The sequence below is a fragment of the Oncorhynchus keta genome, chromosome 28 (assembly GCF_023373465.1).
Source record: "Oncorhynchus keta strain PuntledgeMale-10-30-2019 chromosome 28, Oket_V2, whole genome shotgun sequence".
NCBI classification, from domain to species: domain Eukaryota; kingdom Metazoa; phylum Chordata; class Actinopteri; order Salmoniformes; family Salmonidae; genus Oncorhynchus; species Oncorhynchus keta.
In genome coordinates, this window is record NC_068448.1 from 63268890 (window position 1) to 63281576 (window position 12687).

The window sequence follows — 12687 nt, forward strand, 5'->3', positions numbered from 1 at the left end:
TCGGACCAAGGCGCAGCGGATGTTGAGTTCCACATTATTTAATAGAAAGTGAAACTAAGCAAAAACAAATAAACAATAAACTAACAACGAACCGTGACAACAGAGACACTATGCTACGTGCACTAACTCAAAACAATATCCCAGAAATACAGGTGGAAAAAACAGCTACTTAAATATGATCCCCAATTAGAGACAACGATTACCAGCTGCCTCCCTGACCTACTCTACCATAGAAAATAAGGACTCTCTATGGTCAGGACAGTACCCCCCCCCCCCTCCTTAGGTGCGGACTCTGGCCGCAAAACCTGAAACCAAAAGGGTTTGCAGTTACGTCTCTGTGTGTGTGTGTGGGGGGGGTACAGTCCTGACCATAGAGAGTCCTTATTTTCTATGGTAGAGTAGGTCAGGGTGTACCAGACTGGGGAGGCGCACTGGAGGCCTGATGCGTGAGGCCGGTACAGGTGACACCGGACTGGTGACACGCACTTCAGGGCGAGTGCGGTGAGGAAGCACAGGACATGCTGGACTGGGGAGGCGCACTGGAGGGCTGATGCGTGGGGCCGGGTCAGGTGACACTTGACTGGTGACAGTCACTTAGGGGCGAGTGCGGGGGGAAGAAACAGTCCTGACCATAGAGAGTCCTTATTTTCTATGGTAGAGTAGGTCAGGACGTACCGGACTGGGGAGGCACACCGGACGCCTGATGCGTGAGGCCGGTACAGGTGACACCGGACTGGTGACACGCACTTAAGGGCGAGTGCGGTGAGGAGGCACAGGACATACTGGACTGTGAAGGCGCACCGGAGACCTGATGCATATAGCCTGCATCAATGCTACCTGTTCGATGACACACCTCGCACGACAAGTGCGAGGAGCTAGCACAGGACGCACTGGGCTGTGGAGGCGCACTGGAGACCTCGTTCATAGAGCCGGCACAAATTGTACCGGAATGACGACACATATCGCATGGTGAGTGCGAGGAGCTAGCATAGGACGTACTGGGCTGTGGATGCGTACATCTGGGTGAGTGTGAGGAGCAGGCACAGGACGTACCGGACTGGGGAGGCGCGCTGGAGGCCTGATGCGTGGGACTGGCACAGATTGCACCGGACTGGTAACACGCTCCTCCAAATGCCTGCGTTGCTGCATACTCCTCGCCAACTCCATTCTCCGGTATCCCTCCTCGCACTGTTCCATTTACTCCCAGGCGGGTTCTGGCACTCTCCCTGAGTCGACAGACCACCTCTCTACCTCCTCCCATGTTGTCACTGGTTCACACCTCGGCCCCGCCGACCACCCCATGTGCTCCCCCCAAAAGATATTTTGGGGCTGTCTTTTGGGCTTTCCTTGTGGCCGCAAACCCCGGCCTCGTCGCTGTTCTCCCTTCTCTCCTTGTGTCTCCCGCCATGGGAGACGATCCTGTCCTGCCTGGATTTCTTCCCAAGTCCAGGATCCCTTCCCGTCCAGAATCTCCTCCCAAGTCCATGTTACCCTCTCCTCCTGGGCACGCTGCTTGGTCCTGTTTTGCTGGGATATTCTGTCACGTTCGGTAGAACAAATGTCAGACCAAGGCGCAGCGGATGTGGAGTTCCACATTATTTAATAGAAAGTGAAACTAAGCAAAGACAAAAACAAATAAACTATAAACTAACAACGAACCGCGACAACAGAGATGCTACGTGCATAAACACAGATGGAAAAAACAGCTACTTAAATATGATCCCCAATTAGAGACAACAATTACCAGCTGCCTTTAATTGGGAATCATACACAATCACCAACATAGAAAAACAAACCTAGAACCCCACATAGAAATAAGAAACTAGACTACCCCCCCAATCAAATCGAATCAAATCAAATGTATGTATATAGCCCTTCTTACATCAGCTGATATGTCAAAGTGCTGTACAGAAACCCAGCCTAAAACCCCAAACAGCAAGCAATGCAGGTGTAGAAGCACAGTGGCTAGGAAAAACTCCCTAGAAAGACCAAAACATAGGAAGAAACCTAGAGAGGAACCAGGCTATAAGGGGTGGCCAGTCCTCTTCTGGCTGTGCTGGGTGGAGATTATAACAGAACATGGCCAAGATGTTCAAATGTTCATAAATGACCAGCATGGTCAAATAATAATAATCACAGTAGTTGTCGAGGGTGCAGCAAGTCAGCACCTCAGGAGTAAATGTCAGTTGGCTTTTCATAGCCGATCATTGAGAGTATCTCTACCGCTCCTGCTGTCTCTAGAGAGTTGAAAACAGCAGGTCTGGGACAGGTAGCACGTCCGGTGAACAGGTCAGGGTTCCATAGCCGCAGGCAGAACAGTTGAAACTGGAGCAGCAGCATGGCCAGGTGGAACTGGGGACAGCAAGGAGTCATCATGCCAGGTAGTCCCGAGGCATGGTCCTAGGGCTCAGGTCCTCCGAGAGAGACAAAGAAAGAGAGAAAGAAAGAATGAGAGAGAGCATACTTAAATTCACACAGGACACCGGATAGGACAGGAGAAGTACTTCAGAAGGATATAACCCCACCCACTTTGCCAAAGCACAGCCACCACACCGCTAGAGGGATATCTTCAACCACCAACTTACCATCCTGAGACAAGGCCGACTATAGCCCACGAATATCTCCGCCACGGCACAACCCAGGGGGGAGGGGGAGGGCGCCAACCCAGACAGGAAGATCATGTCAGTGACTCAACCCACTCAAGTGACACACCCCTCCTAGGGACGGCATGAAAGAGCACCAGTAAGCCAGTGACTCAGCCCCTGTAATAGGGTTAAAGGCAATCACGCCCTGACCTACTCTACCATAGAAAATAAGGACTCTCTATGGTCAGGACGTGACAGCATTGGAGTAAACATGGGCCAGCATCCCTGTGGAACGCTTACGAAACCTTGTAGAGTCCAACTCAATATTAGGAGGCATTCTTAATGTTTTGCACACTCTGTGTATGTGTGTGTTTATAGTATTGTACTAGTTTGTGCAGAAATGGAGAGAGAGATAGTTAATATCAATGACCTGAGAAATGGAAGCATTTGTGTGTGTGCTTGCACACCTGTGTGTGTTGTAGTCAGTATACACTAACTACTTGATCAGAAGTCTGCTCGTCGAGCATCTCATTCAAAACTCATGGGCATTAATATGGAGTTGTTCCCCCCTTTGCTGCTATAACAGCCTCCACTCTTCTGGGAAGGCTTTCCACTAGCTGTTGGAACATTACTGCAGGGTCTTGCTTCCCATTCAGCCACAAGAGCATTAGTGAGGTCAGGCATTGATGTTGGGCGATCAGGCCTGGCTCGCAGTCGGTGTTCCAAAGGGGTTCACTGAGGTTGAGGTCTGTGCCAGACAAGTAAATATATGCCATTTAGCAGACGCTTTTATCCAAAGCGACTTACAGTCATATGTGCATACATTCTACGTATGGGTGGTCCCGGGAATCGAACCCACTACCCTGGCATTACTAGCGCCATGCTCTACCAACTGTGCTACAGAAGGACCACAAGTTCCACCAAGTTCTTCCAAATCGATCTCGGCAAACCATTTCTGTATGGACCTCGCTTTGTGCACAGGGACATTGTCATGCTGAAACTGGAAAGGACCTTCCCCAAACTGTTGCCACAAAGTTGGAAGCACATAATTGTCTAGAATGTCATTATATGCTGTAGCATTAAGATTTCCCTTCACTGGAACTAAGGGGCCTTGCCCGAAGCATTAAGAACAGTCCCAGACCATTATTCCTCCTCCACCAAACTTTACAGTTGGCACTACGCATTCTGGCAGGTAGCTATCTCCTGGCATCCGCCAAACCCATATTCGTCCGTCAGACTGCCAGATGGTGAAGCGTGATTCATCACTCCAGAGAGTCCAATGGCGGTGACGCTTGGCATTGCAGATGGTGATATTAGGCTTGTGTGCGGCTTCTCGTTCATGGAAACCCATTTCATGAAGCCTACCACTTTGCGGCTGAGCCATTGTTGCTCCTAGATGTTTCCACTTCACAATAACAGCACTGACCGGGGCAGCTCTAGCAGGGCAGAATGTTTTTTTCCTTATTTAACCTTTAATTAACTCTTCAGTAAGGCCATTCTTCTGCCAATGTTTGTCTATGGAGATTGCATGGCTGTGGCAACGGGTATGGCTCAAATAGCCAAATCCACTCATTTGAAGGGGTGTCCACATACTTTTGTTGATGTAGTGTATCTCCCCTCACAATCCATTGAAAGTCAAATATTCCTCTGCCTCCACAATCTAAAGGGATTCTTTCAGATAACACATTCCTTTGAGACCCATTGATTGAATTGGGAGAGGTTTATGGGCCTTGAACAGCGGTCTGATGTGATTTGGATTCACCTTGGATCACGGGCCGTCACAAGGACATTACCAAATCCTTTCACATTTGTAAAAATGTTTTGTTTGTCGGACATTTTAATTTTCCTCATATGTAGCCTATAGGTCAAGGACGAACTGAAATGGAAATGTTGTGTTCATGAAAAGACAGAGCGAAGGAGAGGTTAGAGAGAGTGTGTGTGTAGGGGGAGATCAATGTATCTATGATGTTGTGATCAAAGACAGATCAGATCTAAACACAGACACTGCTCTTTCCTCTGTGTGTGTGTGTGTGTGTGTGTGTGTGTGTGTGTGTGTGTGTGTGTGTGTGTGTGTGTGTGTGTGTGTGTGTGTGTGTGTGTGTGTGTGTGTGTGTGTCTTCAGCTCTTTGGTGGTAATGTCCTGGTAACCTTGCAGGCGCAGTCCCTCTGTGACCATCCTACATGCTAAACACATGGCTATCACCATGGTGACCAATCCAGAGAGGACACACCTGGCTGTTAGCTTCTGTTAGTGTGCAACCCCCTTCCCCACACAACATACCTTGTCCACTTATTATTGTTGAGGTGACCAGCTGTGTGTTCTGAGTGTCAGACAACCAATTATACAGCTTGCTATTATATACAGTAATTATACCCACTGGAACACCCTACTCCCACTCCCTTTCTCTCTGTCTCAGCCCCACCCACTCTCTCTGTCTCAGCCCCATCCACTCTCTCTGTCTCAGCCCCACCCATTCTCTCTGTCTCAGCCCCACCCACTCTCTCTGTCTCAGCCCCACCCATTCTCTCTGTCTCAGCCCCACCCATTCTCTCTGTCTCAGCCCCACCCACTCTCTCTCTCAGCCCCACCCACTCTCTCTGTCTCAGCCCCACCAACTCTCTCTGTCTCAGCCCCACCCACCCACTCTCTCTCTCAGCCCCACCCACTCTCTCTGTCTCAGCCCCACCCACTCTCTCTCTCAGCCCCACTCTCTCTGTCTCAGCCCATCCACTCTCTCTGTCTCAGCCCCACCCACTCTCTCTGTCTCAGCCCCACCCACTCTCTCTGTCTCAGCCCCACCCACTCTCTCTGTCTCAGCCCCACCAACTCTCTCTGTCTCAGCCCCACCCACCCACTCTCTCTCTCAGCCCCACCCACTATCTCTGTCTCAGCCCCACCCACTCTCTCTCTCAGCCCCACCCACTCTCTCTGTCTCAGCCCCACCCACTCTCTCTGTCTCAGCCCCATCCACTCTCTCTGTCTCAGCCCCACCCACTCTCTCTGTCTCAGCCCCACCCACTCTCTCTGTCTCAGCTCCACCCGCTCTCTCTCTCAGCCCCACCCACTCTCTCTGTCTCAGCCCCACCCACTCTCTCTGTCTCAGCCCCACCCACTCTCTCTCTCAGCCCCACCCACTCTCTCTGTCTCAGCCCCACCCACTCTCTCTGTCTCAGCCCCACCCACTCTCTCTGTCTCAGCCCCACCCACTCTCTCTGTCTCAGCCCCACCCTCTCTCTCTGTCTCAGCCCCACCCACTCTCTCTGTCTCAGCCCCACCCACTCTCTCTGTCTCAGCCCCACCCACTCTCTCTGTCTCAGCCCCACCCACTCTCTCTGTCTCAGCCCCACCCACTCTCTCTCTCAGCCCCACCCACTCTCTCTGTCTCCGCCCCACCCACTCTCTCTGTCTCAGCCCCACCCACTCTCTCTGTCTCAGCCCCACCCACTCTCTCTGTCTCAGCCCCACCCACTCTCTCTGTCTCAGCCCCACCCACTCTCTCTGTCTCAGCCCCACCCACTCTCTCTGTCTCAGCCCCACCCACTCTCTCTGTCTCAGCCCCACCCACTCTCTCTGTCTCAGCCCCACCCACTCCTTTCCCTCCTTACAGTGCTCCTTGCCGTGAATCTTTCTGTGAATTATTATTCACCTTTCCACTTCTCTGTTCACAATGCTAACTTGCTACCTGTGATTTCCTCTTTAGGGGCATTTTCACGTCACACATTACCACAGAGCCAGTGGGTCACGTCGGTTCAGACTGTGCTTTTATAGAAAAAAAATCATAATATATTTAATATGCCATTTAGCAGATGCTTTTTTCCAAAGCGACTTACTGGGTGGCCCCAGCGGGAATCGAACCCACGATGACTCTACATCTGATCTTATGTGTGTCTGTCTGTGAAGAGGCTGGTTCACATTGCCATGCTTCCTACCACAGCACTTACTGTAGGGGCCACATCCACATTCACTAAATTGAAAAATGTATTTTAAATTATTTCAAATAAGTCTAATTTTTCCCTTGCAAATACGTATGGCATTGACAGTGATGGATGGCTAATCTCTCTGCGCCTCTTCATGGCTATAGTCTATATTATATTATAGACTAATACAGTTGAAACAAATGAGTGGAGCTGTTGCTATCAAACGTGAAGTCATCAGGGACCCGACGGCGGCTCAATATTAATTACTGCTGAGGATTAATTCATGTGACATTGTCATCTTCGTTCGCTCCAATCTACAGTATAATTGTATGAGATGATCACCTCGATGAGTTCAAACGAGACAGACTGGGAAGTCAAATTAAATGTTCAAATACTGTGATTAGAAATGAGCTATTCACAAATTGCGGGTCGCTTTGCCACGAAACAATTTATAATTGCAGACTAGCGCTGTCAATGTCAAACTCAAACTCTTTTGATGCACTGTTTTGAAATTTAAAATGTTGTTCTCTTTTCCAGAAATTCGAGTTAGAATCTAGCTATATGCTTAGAATATGTGTACAACGCCCATTTGTATCCAGAGATGTTCTACTTCTGGGTTTATTGTAGTCTCTGGATATTTATAGAAATGGGCGATGTACACGTATTCTAAGCATAAAGCTAGATTCTAAATCAGATTTTGGAAAAGAGAGCAAAACTTGACACAACTGTGGGAAGCATTGGAGTCAACATTGGAAGCATTGGAGTCAACATGGGCCAGAATCCCTGTGGAACGCTTTCGACACCTTGTAGAGTTCATGCCCCGATGAATTGAGGCTGTTCTGAGGTCAAAAGATCAGCAAAAAAGACTGTATAAAATAAATAATACAAATACTGAGGTATATTGCATGCTCAAAATTATATTATTTTGTACTAATACAATAAACTTTTGTATTTGTACAAAATAATAGAATTTTGAGCGTATTTGAGCGTATTTCTATCATTTATTTTATACATCTTTATTTTTGCTCATCTTTATCAAAGCTGCCAATTCACTCCAATTGGCTCGTAGAGAGAGAATATCAGAATCACCTTTATTCACCAAGTACATTTACACATACTGTGAATTTTACTTGGTGGTATGGTGCTGCTAGTGATAGACAACATTTAACATTAGAGACAGAACAAAGTTCCCACACATTATATACAACTAGGTAGACTGATCATAGAGCTATAAGAGAATTAGCAGATAGTATACAGTGAGTATACGGTTGATATACAGTGAGTATACGGTTGATATACAGTGGGTATTCGGTTGATATACAGTGGGTATACGGTTGATATACAGTGGGTATACGGTTGATATACAGTGGGTATACGGTTGATATACAGTGGGTATACGGTTGATATACAGTGAGTATACGGTTGATATACAGTGGGTATACGGTTGATATACAGTACGGTTGTATAACAGTGGTATACGGTTGATATACGGTTGATATACAGTGGGTATACGGTTGATATACAGTGGGTATACACGGTTGATATACAGTGGGTATGCGGTTGATATACAGTGGGTATGCGGTTGATATACAGTGGGTATGCGGTTGATATACAGTGGGTATACGGTTGATATACAGTGGGTATGCGGTTGATATACAGTGGGTATGCGGTTGATATACAGTGGGTATGCGGTTGATATACAGTGGGTATACGGTTGATATACAGTGGGTATGCGGTTGATATACAGTGAGTATACGGTTGATATACAGTGGGTATGCGGTTGATATACAGTGGGTATGCGGTTGATATACAGTGGGTATACGGTTGATATACAGTGGGTATGCGGTTGATATACAGTGAGTATACGGTTGATATACAGTGGGTATGCGGTTGATATACAGTGGGTATGCGGTTGATATACAGCGGGTATGCGGTTGATATACAGTGGGTATACGGTTGATATACAGTGGGTATACGGTTGATATACAGTGGGTATGCGGTTGATATACAGTGGGTATACGGTTGATATACAGTGCGTATGCAGTTGATATACAGTGGGTATGCGGTTGATATACAGTGGGTATGCGGTTGATATACAGTGGGTATACGGTTGATATACAGTGGGTATACGGTTGATATACAGTGGGTATGCGGTTGATATACAGTGGGTATGCGGTTGATATACAGTGGGTATGCGGTTGATATACAGTGGGTATACGGTTGATATACAGTGGGTATACGGTTGATATACAGTGGGTATACGGTTGATATACAGTGGGTATGCGGTTGATATACAGTGGGTATACGGTTGATATACAGTGCGTATGCAGTTGATATACAGTGGGTATGCGGTTGATATACAGTGGGTATGCGGTTGATATACAGTGGGTATGCGGTTGATATACAGTGAGTATACGGTTGATATACAGTGGGTATGCGGTTGATATACAGTGGGTATGCGGTTGATATACAGTGGGTATACGGTTGATATACAGTGGGTATGCGGTTGATATACAGTGAGTATACGGTTGATATACAGTGGGTATGCGGTTTATATACAGTGGGTATGCGGTTGATATACAGTGGGTATGCGGTTGATATACAGTGGGTATACGGTTGATATACAGTGGGTATACGGTTGATATACAGTGGGTATGCGGTTGATATACAGTGGGTATACGGTTGATATACAGTGGGTATGCGGTTGATATACAGTGGGTAGTTGGTATGCGGTTGATATACAGTGGGTATGCGGTTGATATACAGTGGGTATACGGTTGATATACAGTGGGTATGATATACGGTTGATATACAGTGGGTATGCGGTTGATATACAGTGGGTATAGTGGGGTTGATATACAGTGGGTATACGGTTGATATACAGTGGGTATACGGTTGATATACAGTGGGTATACGGTTGATATACAGTGCGTATGCAGTTGATATACAGTGGGTATGCGGTTGATATACAGTGGGTATGCGGTTGATATACAGTGGGTATACGGTTGATATACAGTGGGTATGCGGTTGATATACAGTGAGTATACGGTTGATATACAGTGGGTATGCGGTTGATATACAGTGGGTATGCGGTTGATATACAGTGGGCGGTTGATATACAGTGGGTAGTGAGTATACGGTTGATATACAGTGGGTATGCGGTTTATATACAGTGGGTATGCGGTTGATATACAGTGGGTATGCGGTTGATATACAGTGGGTATACGGTTGATATACAGTGGGTATACGGTTGATATACAGTGGGTATGCGGTTGATATACAGTGGGTATACGGTTGATATACAGTGCGTATGCAGTTGATATACAGTGGGTATGCGGTTGATATACAGTGGGTATGCGGTTGATATACAGTGGGTATGCGGTTGATATACAGTGGGTATGCGGTTGATATACAGTGGGTATGCGGTTGATATACAGTGGGTATACGGTTGATATACAGTGGGTATACGGTTGATATACAGTGGGTATACGGTTGATATACAGTGGGTATGCGGTTGATATACAGTGGGTATACGGTTGATATACAGTGGGTATACGGTTGATATACAGTGGGTATGCGGTTGATATACAGTGGGTATACGGTTGATATACAGTGCGTATGCAGTTGATATACAGTGGGTATGCGGTTGATATACAGTGGGTATGCGGTTGATATACAGTGGGTATGCGGTTGATATACAGTGGGTATGCGTTGTTGATATACAGTGGGTATGCGGTTGATATACAGTGGGTATACGGTTGATATACAGTGGGTATACGGTTGATATACAGTGGGTATGCGGTTGATATACAGTGGGTATGCGGTTGATATACAGTGGGTGGGTTTATATACAGTGGGTATGGGTTGATATACGGTTGATATACAGTGGGTATGCGGTTGATATACAGTGGGTATGGTTGATATATGCGGTTGATATACAGTGGGTATGCGGTTGATATACAGTGGGTATGGGTATGCGGTTGATATACAGTGGGTATACGGTTGATATACAGTGGGTATGCGGTTGTACGGTTGATATACAGTGGGTATACGGTTGATATACAGTGGGTATACGGTTGATATACAGTGGGTATGCGGTTGAGTGGGTATACGGTTGATATACAGTGGGTATACGGTTGATATACAGTGGGTATGCGGTTGATATACAGTGGGTATACGGTTGATATACAGTGGGTATACGGTTGATATACAGTGGGTATGCGGTTGATATACAGTGGGTATACGGTTGATATACAGTGGGTATGCGGTTGATATACAGTGGGTATGCGGTTGATATACAGTGGGTATGCGGTTGATATACAGTGCGTATGCAGTTGATATACAGCGGGTATGCAGTTGATATACAGTGCGTATGCAGTTGATATATAGTGGGTATGCGGTTGATATACAGTGGGTATGCGGTTGATATACAGTGGGTATGCGGTTGATATACAGTGGGTATACGGTTGATATACAGTGGGTATACGGTTGATATACAGTGGGTATGCGGTTGATATACAGTGGGTATGCGGTTGATATACAGTGGGTATACGGTTGATATACAGTGGGTATACGGTTGATATACAGTGGGTATGCGGTTGATATACAGTGGGTATGCGGTTGATATACAGTGCGTATGCAGTTGATATACAGTGGGTATGCGGTTGATATACAGTGGGTATACGGTTGATATACAGTGGGTATGCGGTTGATATACAGTGGGTATGCGGTTGATATACAGTGGGTATACGGTTGATATACAGTGGGTATGCGGTTGATATACAGTGGGTATACGGTTGATATACAGTGGGTATGCGGTTGATATACAGTGGGTATGCGGTTGATATACAGTGGGTATGCGGTTGATATACAGTGCGTATGCAGTTGATATACAGTGTCCAAATGTACAAATGTACAGTATCAGTATGAATATATATAAATGCAAAGAGATGAACAGAGTAATGCAGTATAGTGCAGTTATTTAGAGTACAGTTCAGAGATGGCTTGATGCAGTGTGCCACATATAGTGTTTAGTCCTTTAGTCTCTATGTGCCAGATGGCTGGTTGGTGAGGGCCACAGCCCGGGGAATGAAACGTTTCAGGTGGTGGGAGGTTTTGGTCATGAGGGACATGAACCACCTGCAAGAAGTGCATTTTTGGAGGAGGTGGTGCGAGGGGTTGACAATGATCTTTCTTGCCTTGGAGTCTTGCAGTACATGGATAAGGGCAGGTGGCAGGCGATGACTCTCTTTGCAGACCGGACAATGCTTTGCCGTTGCAGCGGGCAGACACAGACCCAAACCGGACTGTGATGAAGGATGTGAGGACAGACTCAACGATTGATGCGTAAAACATTTGAGTTTTTTCACCTGCCGCAAGTAGTACATCCACTGGTCTGCCTTCTTGGTGACCTCTGTGATGCTGTCCTCCCACTTGAGGTTGTTGGAGATGATGGTCCTCAGGGACTTGAATGATTTAGCCATGCTAACAGCTGAGCCGTCAATCTAGAGGGGTAGAGATGGTGGAGGGGCGTTTTCTGAAGTCAACCACCATTTCGATGGTTTTGTCTGTGTTGACTGCACCAGGCCACTAGTCGGTCGACCTCTCCACGGTACATTGCTGTCGTTGATGAGACCGACCAGAGTGGTTTAATCTTTAAACTTGAGTCTGCGTTGTTGGAGGTGCATTCATTGGGTGTAGAGTAGAGGTGAGTGCACACATCCTTGAGGCGCTCCGGTGCTGAGGGATAATAATCGTATGGAGATTTCTGGTTAGATAACATCAGCGCAATGAATAATGTACAGTTCCGCATGGAGGGAATATGTGTGTGTGTGAGTGAGTGTGTGAGTGTGTGTGTGCGTGTTTTTAAAGTTTATTTCTATGTGGTTATTTGTTCATAGTTTGTGATGCAAAGAGTACAGTATGTAGCATATGGAAGCACCAGTGGTGAAGTAATCATGGATTATAATAGATTTGAGTTAGAACGGTCCTTCTGATAGCTCTCAGATTGCTTTATGTTTTATGGCAGAACTCATCTAGTTGCATAGTACAGATGTATCCAATAGGGCTCAGTGGACTATGGTTGTGTGATGAGGAACCTGAGACCTAAAGACTTGTATTATCTCCCACAACCAATGCTTAGACTGAAGCTCAGTGGGATAATTCTATTTTGAGGCACACAGAT

At 46.7% G+C, this 12687-nt stretch overlaps 1 protein-coding gene across 1 annotated transcript in view; it reads left to right on the forward strand.

Moving 5' to 3' along the window:
- Positions 1-12687, forward strand: part of ctnnd2a (catenin (cadherin-associated protein), delta 2a) — a 389747-nt gene that overhangs the window by 36573 nt on the left and 340487 nt on the right. The window lies entirely within an intron of this gene.